At 38.0% G+C, this 15,461-nt stretch overlaps 1 non-coding gene across 1 annotated transcript; it reads left to right on the forward strand.

Annotated features, from left to right (window-relative positions):
• The first annotated feature begins 4,072 nt into the window (after window positions 1-4,072).
• On the forward strand, window positions 4,073-4,211 carry LOC132164830 (small nucleolar RNA Z247). Its single transcript, XR_009438433.1, has one exon. It is a non-coding gene; the product is annotated as a small nucleolar RNA Z247 (small nucleolar RNA).
• Window positions 4,212-15,461: the final 11,250 nt, after the last annotated feature.

Below are 15,461 nucleotides of genomic sequence, written 5' to 3' on the forward strand. Positions count from 1 at the left end.
CTTTTTTTTTTTTGGGTTTAACCAAGTTTTTTTTTTTTTTTTGGTTTAACCAAGTTTTTTTTTTTTGGTTCTGATAACGCGCATTTGCAAAACCTACACAAAATTTAGGTTTAAATCTAAATGCAAAAACCTGCACAAAAAACCTAAACCTACACAAAATTTAGGTCTAAATCTAAATGTAAAAACCTGCACAAAAAAACCTGATTTCAAAAAATTTACGTACATAATTTTACATGCATGCATGTATGCAAATACATTAAACAATATTCCCACCATGCAAAATTAATTTGCTAATATAACTACATCAATAATATATAATAATATACACTGTAAATTATATATTTATATAATTAATTTATTTTATAATATATATATATACACCTGATTTGGAGAGGCCGGAGAATGCGTGAGAGGCCGGAGAATCGTTGAAGGGAGAGCTCGTGACGGCCGAAGAGAGGAGCAGTGGTGATGGCTGGTGAGAGAGAACCACTGAGAGAGAGAGAGCGGGTGAGAGAGAGAACGGCCGGTAGCGAGCTAGCTAGTGAGAGAGAGAACGCGGGTGAGAGAAAGAAATGTGGCGGAGGGGAGGGCTGTGGCTTGTGAAAAACGGCCGGTGGTGAAAAAAATGTGGCGGAGGGGAGGGTTGTGGCGAGCGCGGGGGAGAGAAAGAAAGAAAGGGAGGGAAGAAGAAAGAAAAAAGAAAAAGAAAAAGAAGGAGAACCCAGCCAGCTGGATTCGTGCCTTCCTGAGGACCATTCTTGACGTGCCACAAGAATTAAGTTTCTTGACGTGCCACATGTGACACGTCAATAACTAATTGACGTGTCTCATGTGGCACGTCAAGAAATTGTTGACGTGTCACATGTGGACACGTCAAGAAATTATTGAAAGATAAATTTATAAATTTTGAATTTATATCATTTTTTTTTTCTCTTATATAACACATTATAAATACAATATACTTAAAACTAATTAGAGAACAAATAAATTAATATTCTAGATGTACAGATAATAAAATCTATTTTTTCGTGAGGGCTCAATAATCCACTCACCGAGAATCAGATCGAGCTTCTAGACATTTCCACTGTAGGATCAATGAACAATTGAGATAAGTGAAGGATTGGCTAAACACATATTTTGTGTTGGCCAGGTTCATGTGGGGTTTGCGGGTCTTATAAAATAAGTGTATTCTGTATTTATTATTTTTTGAAAATTAATATGGCAATCATATTAATATTACTAGAATGATTTATGCCAGAATATTACTAGAATGATTTAAGCATGATAATATCATATCATATTAATATGGCTATCATTTCATTATATATACATGATAATATTAATTGGTATACAATACATATATACCAATTAATTTATACCAATATGATAAAATGTTTGATTTATGCATGATAATATTAATTTATAAAATACATATATACCAATTAAAATTAATTTACTACCTAATTTTTTTTAAAATACATATGCATGATAATCATTTTTTCACGTGTGGAATAATGGCACGTCAAAATTTTTTGATGCGTTAAAAATAACATGCCAAAAATTTTTGACGTTCCTTTTCTGCACGTCAATAAATTATTGACGCGGGTAAAACCCATGTCAATAATTTATTGACGTGTCATAATGGCACGTCAGAAATTATTGAAGTGGCATTTAGACACGTCAAAAATTTTTGGCATGTCATAGTGGCATGTCAAAATTTATTGAAGTGGCATTTAGACACGTCAATAATTTTTGACGTGTTGAAATCCACCATGTCAATAAACACTTTATTGATGTGTTTATTTAGCCACGTCAAAAATTATTGACGTGGCAAACATGAATTACTGTTTGCCACGTTAATAAAGTCCCTGATTTTTGTAGTGGTTCCCAATCCCAATTTTCAGTCTTGGCATCTCCAAGACAAGCTCCTCATGAGTGCCCTCATCTCCACTCTCTCCGATGAGCTGTTACCGCATATGATAGGTATTTTAACCTCCCGTTCCCTATGGATTACTTGAGAGACATTGTTCTTGTCTAATTCTCAAGCTCGGCTCATTCCAGTCCGACACTATAATACCCTGACTTTTTAAATTGTTTTAAAAAGAGTTTTAAACCCTTACTCAACAAATAGCCTTCTAAATCAGCCTTAAACAGAAAACCCTAAACCATCTTAGCATAACCCAAAGCCCTCACTTACCATAAAGCCTTGAAGTAAAACCCAAACCTACCATTTCTGACTGTACGTACGCCTAGGGAACCGGACATCGCTCTTGTCTTTAGTAAAGGACGTACATGTGGGGACCACCAGACGTACGCTCTTGTCTTTAGTAGAGGATGTACGCGTGGGGACCATTGGACGTACGCTCTTGTCGCTAGTACCAGACGTATGCCAGGGGACCATACCGGACGTACGCTGCTTTTGGGTTAACCCCTGGATCATACCCAGAACGTACGCTGAAAACCCTGTTATCTAATGTATAATAGTACCGGACGTAATCCCTTATAGTGCCGGACGTTCGCTACTTTTCAAAATAGTTGGTGAGCGCCTTCAGCTTTTCTCCTCTATAAATACCAACCCCATCTTCGTCCCTTGAACTCATTTTCCGACCCCAAACTCTTTGTAACCACCCTATATGAGTGTTTTGTAAGTTTTGAGAGAGAAAGGAGGAAAGCGTGTGTTCTTGCCATTTTTTCCCAAGGTAACCCCTGCCCATTTCTATGTTTTCAATGTTGTTCTTGCTATGTTATGAGCTTCAAAGGCACCGTGTTAAGCTCCTACATTCATTTCCTTACAAAACCAAGAAACGTTTTCAAAAGAGTTTAAATCTCCTCTATTCCTTGTGTCGCATGATCGATGTGTTTTTCCTTACGTTGCATGTGTCTATGTTATAGCCTAGAATGAGTTATGATAGCCTATAGAATTTATAAAGACCTTAAAACCCCGTTAGGAGCTTTTGGCCGAAATGTCTACCCACTGACCAGACATACGCTCTTGGGCATAGACGTACGGTTAGGAAGTCAGACATCCGCCTTAGCCCTATTTGTGAAACTTAGGCCATATCAACCCTTTATATTAGGTTAACCTAGTATCCTACTTGTAAGAGTCCTCTTGTTCTGCGCATAACGACGTGTTATATTCCGTTATAGCAGGATTTAGCAATGTCGGAAGATTCAAACGAGTGTACGAGGTAAGTAAACACTCACGAACTCTTTCCTTAAAAAATGTGGGATATGTTAGTTGACTGACTATAGTATGATATGAGCATGTCTACTTTTCATAATAACTTGGTAACTACTTTAATAACTAGTTGATAAGATGCATCGTATGACATTAGCACTGGTACGTGCGGAATAATGGCCATGGGCTTACTATATAAACTTCATTCTATGGTCAAATGTGTGTGTGTGTGTGGGCTTTGGATCCAATGGTTTTGTGACAAAGGTTCAACCATTCTCTAATGGGTGGTCACTATAGGACAGACATTATTAGTGGTGTGGGCCACCCATGGTCAAACTCGGTTGTGCCACTAATGAGATGGACAGTAGCGTACAATGGCTAGGACACCGGCATTGTATTACAGGTCCCTTAGGACAGCGCCAACCCTGCTGAGAATGGCAACATCTCGGGTAGACCATACATGAGAGTTATGACCTATAAAAGTATTAGTTTTTCTTGCATTAAAATACTTAGGCGATTGCCGCTGGGAGTACACTACTCTTTTATTAACCAAACAATACTTTATGGTGTATTAACGGAGACAACACCTTTTTTAAATGTTTACTAAAACTGCATGTTTATTTCTGCTTAAATGGGCTCAATCATACCTAATTGTGAGGTTTACTTACTAAGTCATTAGACTTACGTTGTTATTACCTTTTTAGAAAATCTATTTCTAGAACTCGAGAATGGTATGGCTGCCACTACAGACTTTGCTTAGGATTCTTCATACTGTTATTAGGTTTGGGGCGTTACAGACACCAACTCGCCACCTTGAAGAAAGGTGCTCAACCTATTGCTGATTATTTTCAAAAAGCCCAAGGCTTTGTTTAGCTGCTGGCAGCCATTGGCCACCCCCTTGAGGATTCCGATGTTGTCTCCTACATCCTTGACGGACTCGGTGCTGACTATGATCCTCTAGTCACTTCGATTACAACTCGATCTGACCCGTTTTCCTTGATTGATTTGTATGGTTTTCTTTTATCCTATGAGCTACGTCTTGAGCAATGCGCTGCTGCCATTGATCTCTCAATCTCCACAACCAACAATGCTCAACAGTTCTCATCCTCTTAGCACTGCCCCCTCCGTGGCACCTTCAATGATTCTGGAACTCGTAACTACTACAACAATCACGGTCGTGGTCGTGGTCGTGGTTGAGGCACTCCATCATATTCTTTAGACTATAGGCATTCCTTTAGGCCGACATGTCAACTCTGCCATAAGATTGGACACACTGCTCCAAACTGTTGGCAATGTTTGGACCACTCCTTTGCCCAGAATTCTCCTCAAGCTGCTGCCTTCTTAGCCACTACAAACGATTCTCCTGATTATCAGTGGTATCATAACACTGGCTGTAATCATGTTACCAACGAGTTAGCAAACTTGAATGTACGTGCAGATGCCTACGATGGTCCAGACCAAATCAAATTGGGAAATGGCCAAGGTTTGCTTATACTACACACTAGCACTTCCACTTTACCTTCTTCTAATTATAACTTTCCTCTTTCATCTTTACTTCATGTTCCTCAAATAGAGCAAAATCTTATATCCGTGAATAAATTTACACGTGACAATGGTGTATTTGTTGAATTTCATCCTAACTCTTTCTTTGTTAAGGACCTCCGCTCCCGAAAATTGTTGCTCCAATGCCCGAGTATAAGCGGTTTGTACCCACGGCCTCCCTCTCATCCCTCCTTCAACAAACCTATTACCAATATTGGCAAGAAGGTTCCCATGGATGATTGGCACCGTCGACTAGGCCATCCAGCTCCTCCCATTGTTCATCGTGTTCTTCGTTCAAATAAACTTCCAGTATCTTCATGATCTCGTCAAGCTTCAATTTGTTCTTCATGTCAACAAGGCAAGAGCCATCGTCTTCACTTTCCAGAATCTTTGTCCGTGTCAAGCACCCCTTTACAATTACTCTTTCTTGATGTATGGGGCCATGCTCCTTTATTTTCAATGAATAAAAAGAAGTTTTATTTTGGCATTGTTGATGATTTCACCAAATATATCTGGTTCTTTCCTATAACACACAAATATGAGGTTCCTGCTATATTTCTTCATTTTAAGAATCTAGTTGAAACCTATTTTGGCCATAAAATACAATCTGTCCAAAGTGACAATGGAGGGGAATTTCGCCCTCTCCAATCCTCCATACCATCTTTGGGCATCACCTATAGATCCAGCTGTCCTCACACTCATCACCAAATGGGTTCTATTTCGTGTCGCCATAGACACATTGTTGAAATGGCCTCACCCACCTTGCCACGGCTCAAGCCCCCTAACTCTATGAGATTCTGCATTTGAGACAGCCACTTACCCCATCAACCGCCTACCCTCCAAGTTCACTCACAACTAATCCCCTTTTCAACTCCTCTTCAATCTCACCCCTGATTATAAATTCCTCAAAACCTTTGGTTGCGAATGTTAGCCTTTCCTTAGACCTTACAACACCCATAATCTCGACTATCATTCCAAATCTTGTGTTTTTATTGGCTATAGCAAAGACCACCCAGGTTACAAATGCCTACATCTTACCACTGGAAAAGTTTACATTGCACATCATGTTGTGTTCAATGAGTCATCATTTCCTTTCTCCAAATACAAGCAAGAGCCTCCCACTCCCCTCACCACCCCTCCACAAAATCCAGCTATGTTTAGCTTACCTTCTTAGCCTATTCACACCTCAAAATCTCACAACCCCTTGCTGCATCTCCTCTCTCCCCCTTCCCCTACACCTCCCGGCCAATCCACCACTAATCATAATTTGAGTTTTCCCCCTCAAGTGTCAATCCCACTGTTATGTCCTCCCAACCTATTGTGAAAATATCTACCTAAATTAATAGGCAAATAATTGTACGTTTTACCCGCAAGTGTACAAGGTCAACATAGTAGTATATGGTGCAAGTATGAGATCATTCTCACGAGGTTTGCTAAATTTTGCTTAAAATAAATTCCATAAGTAAAACAAAACAAAGATTGATTTTGAATTGATAATAATAAAAGGTAGGGCTTTGATATCCACCACTAATTATATTTAGATAACATAACAATATGCCAATGATCCAATCATGTCATGAATATTTAATGTTTGTTAACCTAAGGGTATGGGTGTCTACTCCTTAAGCTATTGATTTTCCTAAGCAACGAATTAGGCACGGGTGTCTACTCTAATTATTTTCTTTCTTAAAGGATTTAGCATGGGTGTCTACTAAGTTGTTCTTTAAGAAAGCATAAATTTGTGAAAATCGACAAACACGTGAGGCCTAGGGTATGGGTGTCTACTCCTGGTTCCCCATGTTGATTAACCCAATAACCCAGTGTGGATTTCTTTTGTTATTCTTATTAAACCCAGGACTCGATCATCCAAATTGATTTAATTAACTAGTCCATACCACATGCATATGTTGATCAAACAAACACATATGAGGAATTCATGAAAACATGAATTAATCAAGTTAAATATCACAACATGATCATCACAAAGGCACCAATATTAAAATATTAACTAAACATAATTAAGGTTTCAATCTAGCCTTACTAAGTAAATTAGTTACACATGAGTTTGATGTTAAATATCTTCATAAAATAAAATAGAAAGGAAAAGAATAAACCCGAAACTTGAACTTGAAGAGCTCCAATTCTGCTCCTTGGGAATTGTGTGTCCATTCTAAGGGTTTAAGGGTCTATTTATAAGCCTTATGAATACTCTAGAAACCCTAAAAAGCATAGGGTTTGCCCTAGTTCGCACAAAGCTTCAAAACCCTAAAAGAAATAATTTCCATAACAAGGTTGGCGGCTGGCTTACTCCTTACGCACAAGTGCACTCAATCGCAGCCCTTGTGCGATCGATCGTTTGTGCTGGGCGCTCCATTGCAAGTACGATCGAGGCTGTTGCTTGCGTGCACGAGCACACGCCTTGCACTCGTCATGGTCTTCGCTTGTAATGTGCTCGATCGCAGCTCCCCTGTGATCGATTGCACTACCAGAGCCTCCAATTTTCTCCAAAATAACTCTTTAAGCCCAAAACTTCCGAAATTGCTTCATTTTCTTCCAAAAGCCTATGAAAACAAAGAAAGCACATAAAAAAGCTAAAATGGCAGAAATTAACTAAAGCTAAAGGATTAAAAAATGTAAGTTAAGGGCTAAAATATGAATATTTTGGCACTTACCACAACCCTCATCCAATTCCCCCACGGATTCCATTGAACCAAGGCCTTCCTTACATACACATTGAATGACAACTCGTTCTCAACATGGTATTGTCTAGCCACAGCAACTCACTGATGTAAGAATCAAATAACCTCCTCGGGCCCTTCATGCCTCCTTGCAATCCGAGGATAGTGAACCTACTTGCTACACGACTGCACCCAAAGATCCTAAGTGGCGTTAGGCCATGAATGAAGAGTTTGATGCCCTCCTAAAAAATGGCACATGGTCTTTCATCAACCTATCCTTTTCTTTGAACATTGTTGGCTCCAAGTGGGTATACCAGATCAAGAGAAAGGCAGATGGAAGTATAGACCGTTATAAAGCGAGACTTGTTGCTAAAGGCTTTCATCAATAACCAGGTATCGATTATGCTGAAACATATTGCCCTATTGTGAAGCCTATCACCATACAAATTGTTCTCACCATTGCCACCATGGAAAATTGGAAAGTTCATTAAATTGACGTCAGCAATGCCTTTCTCCATGGGTTCATTAATGAAGATGTATACATGGCTCAGTCCCCGGGTTACACTCATCCAACCTTACCTAATGCTGTGTGCAAGTCACACAAGGCTCTTTAAGGCCTCAAACAAGCCCCAAGGGCCTAGTTCTCTCGTCACAGCAATCGGCTATTGGACCTTAATTTTACAGCATCAAAATCTGACTCGTTTTTGTTCCTTTACAGGAAAAACAAAGTGATTATTTATGTCATAATATATGTTGATGACATAGTCATAACCAGCTCTCATGAAGATGCCATCTCCAAGCTCATCCAAAATTCCTTTGCAATCAAGGACCTAGGACAACTACACTTCTTCTTAGGAGTTGTTGCCAGATGGACAGTTGATGGTCTTCATCTCTCACAGCAATGGTACATACATGACCTATTGTCCAAGACCAATGATGCTAGCAAAGCCAATATCCTCTCCTATGTCCTCATCATCCACATTGAGCAAGTATGAAGGCAATACAATCACTAATCCAACACTCTACCTTAGCACAGTGGGATCTCTGCAATATCTCTCAATCACCTGACCGGATCTCTCCTTTGCAGTTAACAAAGTGTCCCAATTTATGCAAGATCCTTGAGAACCACATTGGGTTGCTATCAAATGCATTCTGTGTTACCTAAAGTTCTCAAGTGATCACACTTTCTTCATTTTTAAGTCACCATCATGTCAACTAGTTGCATTCTTTGATTTGGATTGGGCTGGATGCCCCGATGACCACCGCTCTACGTCTGGTTATTGCACCTTCCTTGGCAGCAATCTACTTTCATGGAGCTCCAAAAAGGTTTATTGTCTCAAAATCCAGTAGTGAATCTAAATACAAAGCTCTAGCAAATGCCTTTACCGAACTAACTTGGATTCAGTCTCTCTTGGGTGAACTTGGGGTTCCTCTATCTAGTGTTCCAATTCTACATTGTGACAACATTGGTGCTACATACCTTACATCCAATCCAATGTTTCATGCTCGAACCAAGCATATTGCCTTTGACTACTACTTTGTATGTGATAAAGTGGCTAACAAGATTCTAGATGTTCGGTTGATATCTAGTAAGGATCAAGTGGCTGACATTCTCATTAAGCCTTTAGTCTCCAAGAAGTTTACACTACTCAAGTCCAATCTCAATTAGACCTTCACCATCGAGATTGTGGGGGTATATTAGACCAATTCAAACTAAAGATATAGTTGAAGATAAAGACAAGGAAGATATAGTTGATGATAAATACAAGGAAGATAAACATCAAGTAGAATACTCACAATAGGACTCTAGTTCTCATCTTGAGTTTAACGTGTATTACTGTTATAGAGTTTAAGTTAGAATTGTTTTGTATCTCAATTGATTGGGGTAAGCAGCATTGCAGAAACGTACATCTCAAAGTGTGGACACGACAAACATGGTTCACTTGACTTTTGTAAATGAAAAAATGCACAAAGTTTAAAAGCCAATATTGGTGATGCATCATCGTTGACCTTTGGTATTATAATTTTTGAAAATTCTTCTAAAAAACTTGAAAAGTTGACGTCGATGATTTTGATTTTAGTTCATTGGAATGTGACCCTAAATTGAGTCATCATATATGAGATTATGAAGTTAATCAACGGGATGAAATTTGACAAGCTTACATTAAAGCTGGTCTATATTGACCTACTCTTTGAAAGTACTTGAGATCTGGATCAATAAGTCATCCTCGTAGCTTTCAATCTTGGTGGTTCAACCTAATTCGTTCATGGCTTGAATATTCACTAGATAAAGATGCAACCTTTTGTTTTTCATGGGTCTTTAGTAAGCCATATGGACATCCAAGAATCATCCCACTAATTGAATTGAAGTAAAACTTTTTAAACATTAAAACTCATAAAATCGAAAAATATTAAATTACATGAAAATACAATTGCTCGTCATTGGTAATGCTTCATCCTCAACCTTTGTTGAGAAATTAGCTACACATAATTATGAAAATAAATCCTACAAATAAAATACTAAACATGAAGGAAAAGGTAAACTAACTCGAATTGTTGGTGCTTGATTGGCCTAGCCGAATGGGAGAGAAGCTCCCAGTTCTTGGCCAAATGGCTCCTCTTTTTCGTCCTTTGTCTAAAACTAAGCACACCTTCTTTTCTAGGCTTAGAAGTCTATTTATAGGATGTAAAACAAACCCTAGAAGCCCTAGGAACCCCAGAAAATTGTACTTTATTGTCCTAGTCAAATTAGGAAGCAATCATAGTACAAATCAGAATAGGATTCGTCCAGATTTAGGTTCTTATATTGCGGGACGATTTTGGCATTCCAAAAGTCAGAATTAGGAAAATCCTATTTCACAATGATTTGTAATATTTTGAGTTAGCTTTCCAATGCCACTAGTTTCACCTTAATCTGATGTTTGAACTGAAAGTTATGGTTAAAATAATAAGGCATGTGCAGAATCTAAAATTTAATCCAATCCGATTTTAACTCAAATTAAAGAAATTTCGATTTAATCATTTCCTTGATTTGATTAAATTTAACCACATCATATAGGTCCTCTATTATGATTGGTTAGGCTTAACCACATATTTTAGGCCTTCTCAAAGTGTACTTTAAGCCCCAAAATTAATGGAATTAATTTCATTTTTCCTTTGGAACCTAAAAACACAAAAATAAAACAATATCAAACAAATAACAATGCTAAGGAATTAAGATATGCAAATTAAGGCGCTCAAGTTTGCAATATTTGGCACTCATCAGCTTGCACAAGATTGTGCCCTTCGATTGTCATAGACAAGTTATATTCTTGTCTTTGATCTTCATATGATAATGCAGTTGTCACAGATATAGGACCAACACAATAGAATGCATAGGAAATGTATAAGGATCTACATTGCCTACGTATTATGTTGGTCCTATTTATGTCATTATTGAGTTATCATATGAACATTGGAGACAAGAATATAACTTGTCTATGAAATTGATGGGCACAATCTTGTGCAAGCATAACTAGAAAAACCTATTTTGGACTCCACTGAAGATGTTGTAGTGGCATATGGTCAGTGGGAGCATATTAATGATGTGGTATTAGAAGTTCATATGGTCAGTGAGAGCATGCTAATGATGTGGTATTGAAACCTGAGTTTTATAAGAAGTTGAAAAACTTCGAGTACGCTTCAGATATGCTGGAATATTTGGAAGCGAAGTTTGGGAAGAAATATCTTGTACCAAAACAGGATTCTGATACCGAAATGACTGACTTAGTTTTAGTTGATAGTGAGATAGTCAAAATGAAAGAGCTTGGTCTACTTGATGCTACATTGGATAGTCAATCTAAGATTGATGAGATCTTGAACTATGTTATACATTGGCAAAGAGGATTGCACTTCGTCTAAATTAAATAGTAACGCAGCGGAAAGCATGGTCGAACCATGCTCGGGTATGGTGATTGGTAGCTCTTCTTGCTCAAAGCCGAAAGGCAAAGAGAAGAGTGAGTCCAAGACAAATGGCAATACTTTTGCCAAGGGTATCAATAAAATCATGAAGAAACCCAAGGGCAGGCCTAAAGAGATTTGACACTAGTGTAAGGAGGATGGTCACTAGTTGAGAAATTGCCCTAAGTAAGTCGCATTCAAACATTCAGGTAAAGGTCTTTCTTTAAATGGGTACATGCTTTAGTAAGAATTACCAAAATTTCTAGTGTGTGGATATGGTACTAATTCATGTCTGCAATTCATTTTGCAGAAGTTCCAGGAAACCAAAAAACCAAGAAAAGCAAACATGGGCCATGAAGTTTGAAGGTGGAATTTAAGATTCCAAGAAGATGTCATAAAATCATAAAGTACAAACAATGTAAAAACATGAAAATAGTTATTTTCTAAGGATAGATTGGATATTGTAAAATATGCTAATTAATTGCAATAAAAGATTGATGTTTTATTCAATGGTTAATGCTTATAGTCTAATGATTTGTATGAATGTTTTTTGTTATAGAATCTTATTACTATGTCTATCCTTATGAGTAATAGATCATATGCATTGCTGTAACTATGTTTTACTTGTTCATCTTTCAAAGATCCAAAAGACTTTTCTCTCTTAGCACATGGAGGAAAAAAAATTGTTTTCTTTGGAAATATTGCGCCTAATCCACTTGAAATTTCGTTCTTATAAGTCCCCTTAAATAGACTTCAAGAAAATGTAATACGAGCTGAAATAGGAAGAAAACCTAGTGCCAATCGAAATAGGATTCGTCTTTATATTTCAAGATAATTTTGGCAAAGTAAACATTCGAATTCAGAAAATAAAATTTATTAGAGATTTGTCATATTTTGAGTTAGCTTTCTAATGCCGCTGAGTTTACCCCAATCCGATACTGGAGCCGAAGGTTATGGTTGAAACACTGAGACGTGTACATAATAAGGAATTGAATCAAATCCGATTTTAACTCCAATTAAAGAACTTCTGATTCATTCATTTCCTTGATTGATTAAACTTAACCACATTATAGAAGTGATTAAGCTTAACCACATCTTATAGGTCTTCTTTGGATATCTCCTATGTACGTACATAAGACAAGCTTACAAATGATTGTATCGATCGTCCTCACACAGTACCTCGTCTGTACGCTCTTCAGACACTATTGCAGATTTGCTTCTCGAGAAGTCCTGGTTGAAACACTGAGATGACGTAAAAGGCACCTCACTTTGGCCATGCTCCCTTTGGAGGATGTTTTTGCTTCATTGATTACAAAGAGATTTCCTAAAGGGATAGACGAGATGTGGTTTTCTATCAATGACGAGCACTTTTACTTCATCTCAGCATATCAACCCATGGAAGGACTTCCCGAGAAGCTCATATATAATAGCATCTGAAGAGCGTATAGGCGAGGTGTTGTGTGAGGACGACCGATATGCTCGTCTTATGTACTTACGAATGAGATACCCAAAGAAGACCAATAAGATGTGGTTAAGCTTAATCACATATATGATGTGGTTAAGTTTAATCAATCAAGTAAATGAACCAATCAGAATTTCATAAATTGGAGTTAAAATCGGATTTGATTCAATTCCTTAATCTGCACATGTCTCAGTGTTTCGATCATAACTTTTGGCTCAATTATCAGATTGGGGTAAAATTAGCAGCATTATAAAGCTAACTCAAAATTAGACAAATCTCTTATATATTTGAACGTTTACTATGCCAAAATTGTCCTCCAATATAAGGACAAAAATCTAGATGACTCATATTCCAATTAGTATTAAGTTTTCTTCCTAATTCAGCTTGTATTAGATTTTCTTGAAGTCTATTTAAGAGGACTTATAAGAAATAAATTTGAAAGAGATTGGACGCAATATTTCCAGAGAAAACAGAGTTTTTTCCTCCATACGCTAAAACACTTCGTCACCAAAATATCTATGTTTGGATTAAATTCCTGAGTAAGATCCTTGACTCCTACTTTCTATGAATACTTCTCAGTTATGATGGAAAGGATAATCCTCAAGATGCTTACAACACTCTCTAGAAGAGTATTCTAAATTGAGAAAAATGAATAAATTTTTGTTTCTAAAAAGCTTAATGATGTTGAGCATGAAAAAGAGTCTTTGACTACTATATTGTGTGAATCATATGTTATAATTGACTCGTTTAAATCTGAAAATATTTTGCGTACTGTTGAGACAGTTATTAACCCTGGTAGCAACTTGATTCAAGGGCCTGCTAAGAAAGAAAGGATCAGTAGTGACAGACCGCGAGGTGGGGGGTGTGGCGGTCGTGCCACCTCTGACGCCTAAGTGAGAATTTGATTATGACAAGAGTAATACATAAATAGATAGTGAATAATAATAATTGAGAATAATAAAAGTAAGAGTAGAGAGTATGTACCTATTCCATAGGTGGCTTCTCCTTTTATAGAGGCTGTAGGTAGGTGAATTCTAGTGAGACTCCCACTAGACTCCCTTGATTTGTGGGAATGTTTGAAACTATAAATTATCCCTTGAGATAGCATCAGTGATTCATATGGATAGGATTTTAGGTACTTAAACTCCTCTTGGTAGATATTCAGTTGGTTATTCTTTGACTTGGGTTGTAACTCCCAGATTAGGTTGTTTGATGAATGATCATATCCTTGATTATAGGGGCACGTGGTTCGGCATGCACCTTGTTGAGATAACTGCACACTTAATCGTGGATTTGATACAATCGAGTGACAGCATTTGGACTTTCAGAGCTTTGGGTTTTAGAACCCAACTGTTTGGGTGAGCCGTAGGCCTTTCCTTCAAAGTGGGCCTTTTGGTTTGGGCTTTGGGATATATTTGGTATCAACAGTACCCTGCCATTCCCATAGGTCACTATAGTCGCCTAATGGGAATAAATAGACTTTTATCTTTCCGAAATTTATGGCCCATCTTATCTCCTCCATCTATTTTGGCGTCCTTTTTCCAACTTCCACAAACGCCACGTTTTGAGGTGTGGCATGCTTTTCTTGGGAGACATGACTACGGCTGTAATGACAAAATACGGCGCACAATTACTAAGGCCTGCGGTTGATGCGTGTCACCCGAGGGTTTGCTTTTATTGGGGCAATTTATGAAGCGATGGTACGTCTTCCTTGACATCATCTTCTTCGAGACGCTTGTTTGAATCCCTTTAGGGGTCGTTCAAATCCTTTGGAGACACGTGGCAATTTTTGTTGCACAAGTGGATATGAACGCTTTATCAAGCGACATTTCTTTTGAAATGTTTCTAAGTCTGCTGTGAGACTTTTGAATGTTTGAGTGACACTTGGCAAAGTTGGTTACCCTATTAATTGTTTGGACGCCTTAAATACTAGGGTTGTTCTCCTTATCACTGTCAAGCATCTTGCTTCCCTCTTTGCTTCAAATTTGATTTTCTTTTTTCTTTCTACCTCTTGTGTTGTGATGGAATTCAATGGATCTGCTCTCCGTTCTCGATTCAAATCTTCTGATTTGGAGGTTTGTAGGGAGGTATAGAAGTTCCCTGAAGGTGTCCAAATCCGACTCCCCACCATTGGTGAAGGTGCTACCAGTCTAGAAAATGGGGATGAAATCTATTTATTGTTCCAGATTTTGGAAGCCAGTTTAAGATTACTGGTTTCCCAGGTGATTGGGGAGATTTTGCACTTGCTGAACTTGGCTCTTTTCCAAGTTTCCCCAAACGACTGGAGAGTTCTAATTGGAATGGCCATCCTCAGGCCGGAGTTACACAAGGACCAGGGATGTTCACAGATCACAGCGAGGGAGTTTCTTTACTCATACATTGCTTTCCATGTCAATGACGAGGCGGATGATATTTGGAAGTTTCCTACCCATAAGGCAGGGGTTGTATTTGAGCTTCCATATAGGATTTATAAAATTAAGAACTAGAAGGACAAATTTTTCTTCATTTCTCGAGGATTTGAGTTTTTTGAGAACGAACCTCATGATTTTCGGTTAAGATCTCAGTGGGGCCAGATTCCAGATGGGTCTTTGGATATGCCTATGCTTTCTAACTCTGTACTAGTTTGTTTGCAGAGAGCCATTAATTGGGCTATGGATGAAGT

This window comes from Corylus avellana, chromosome ca10 (assembly GCF_901000735.1).
Source record: "Corylus avellana chromosome ca10, CavTom2PMs-1.0".
Classification (NCBI taxonomy): domain Eukaryota; kingdom Viridiplantae; phylum Streptophyta; class Magnoliopsida; order Fagales; family Betulaceae; genus Corylus; species Corylus avellana.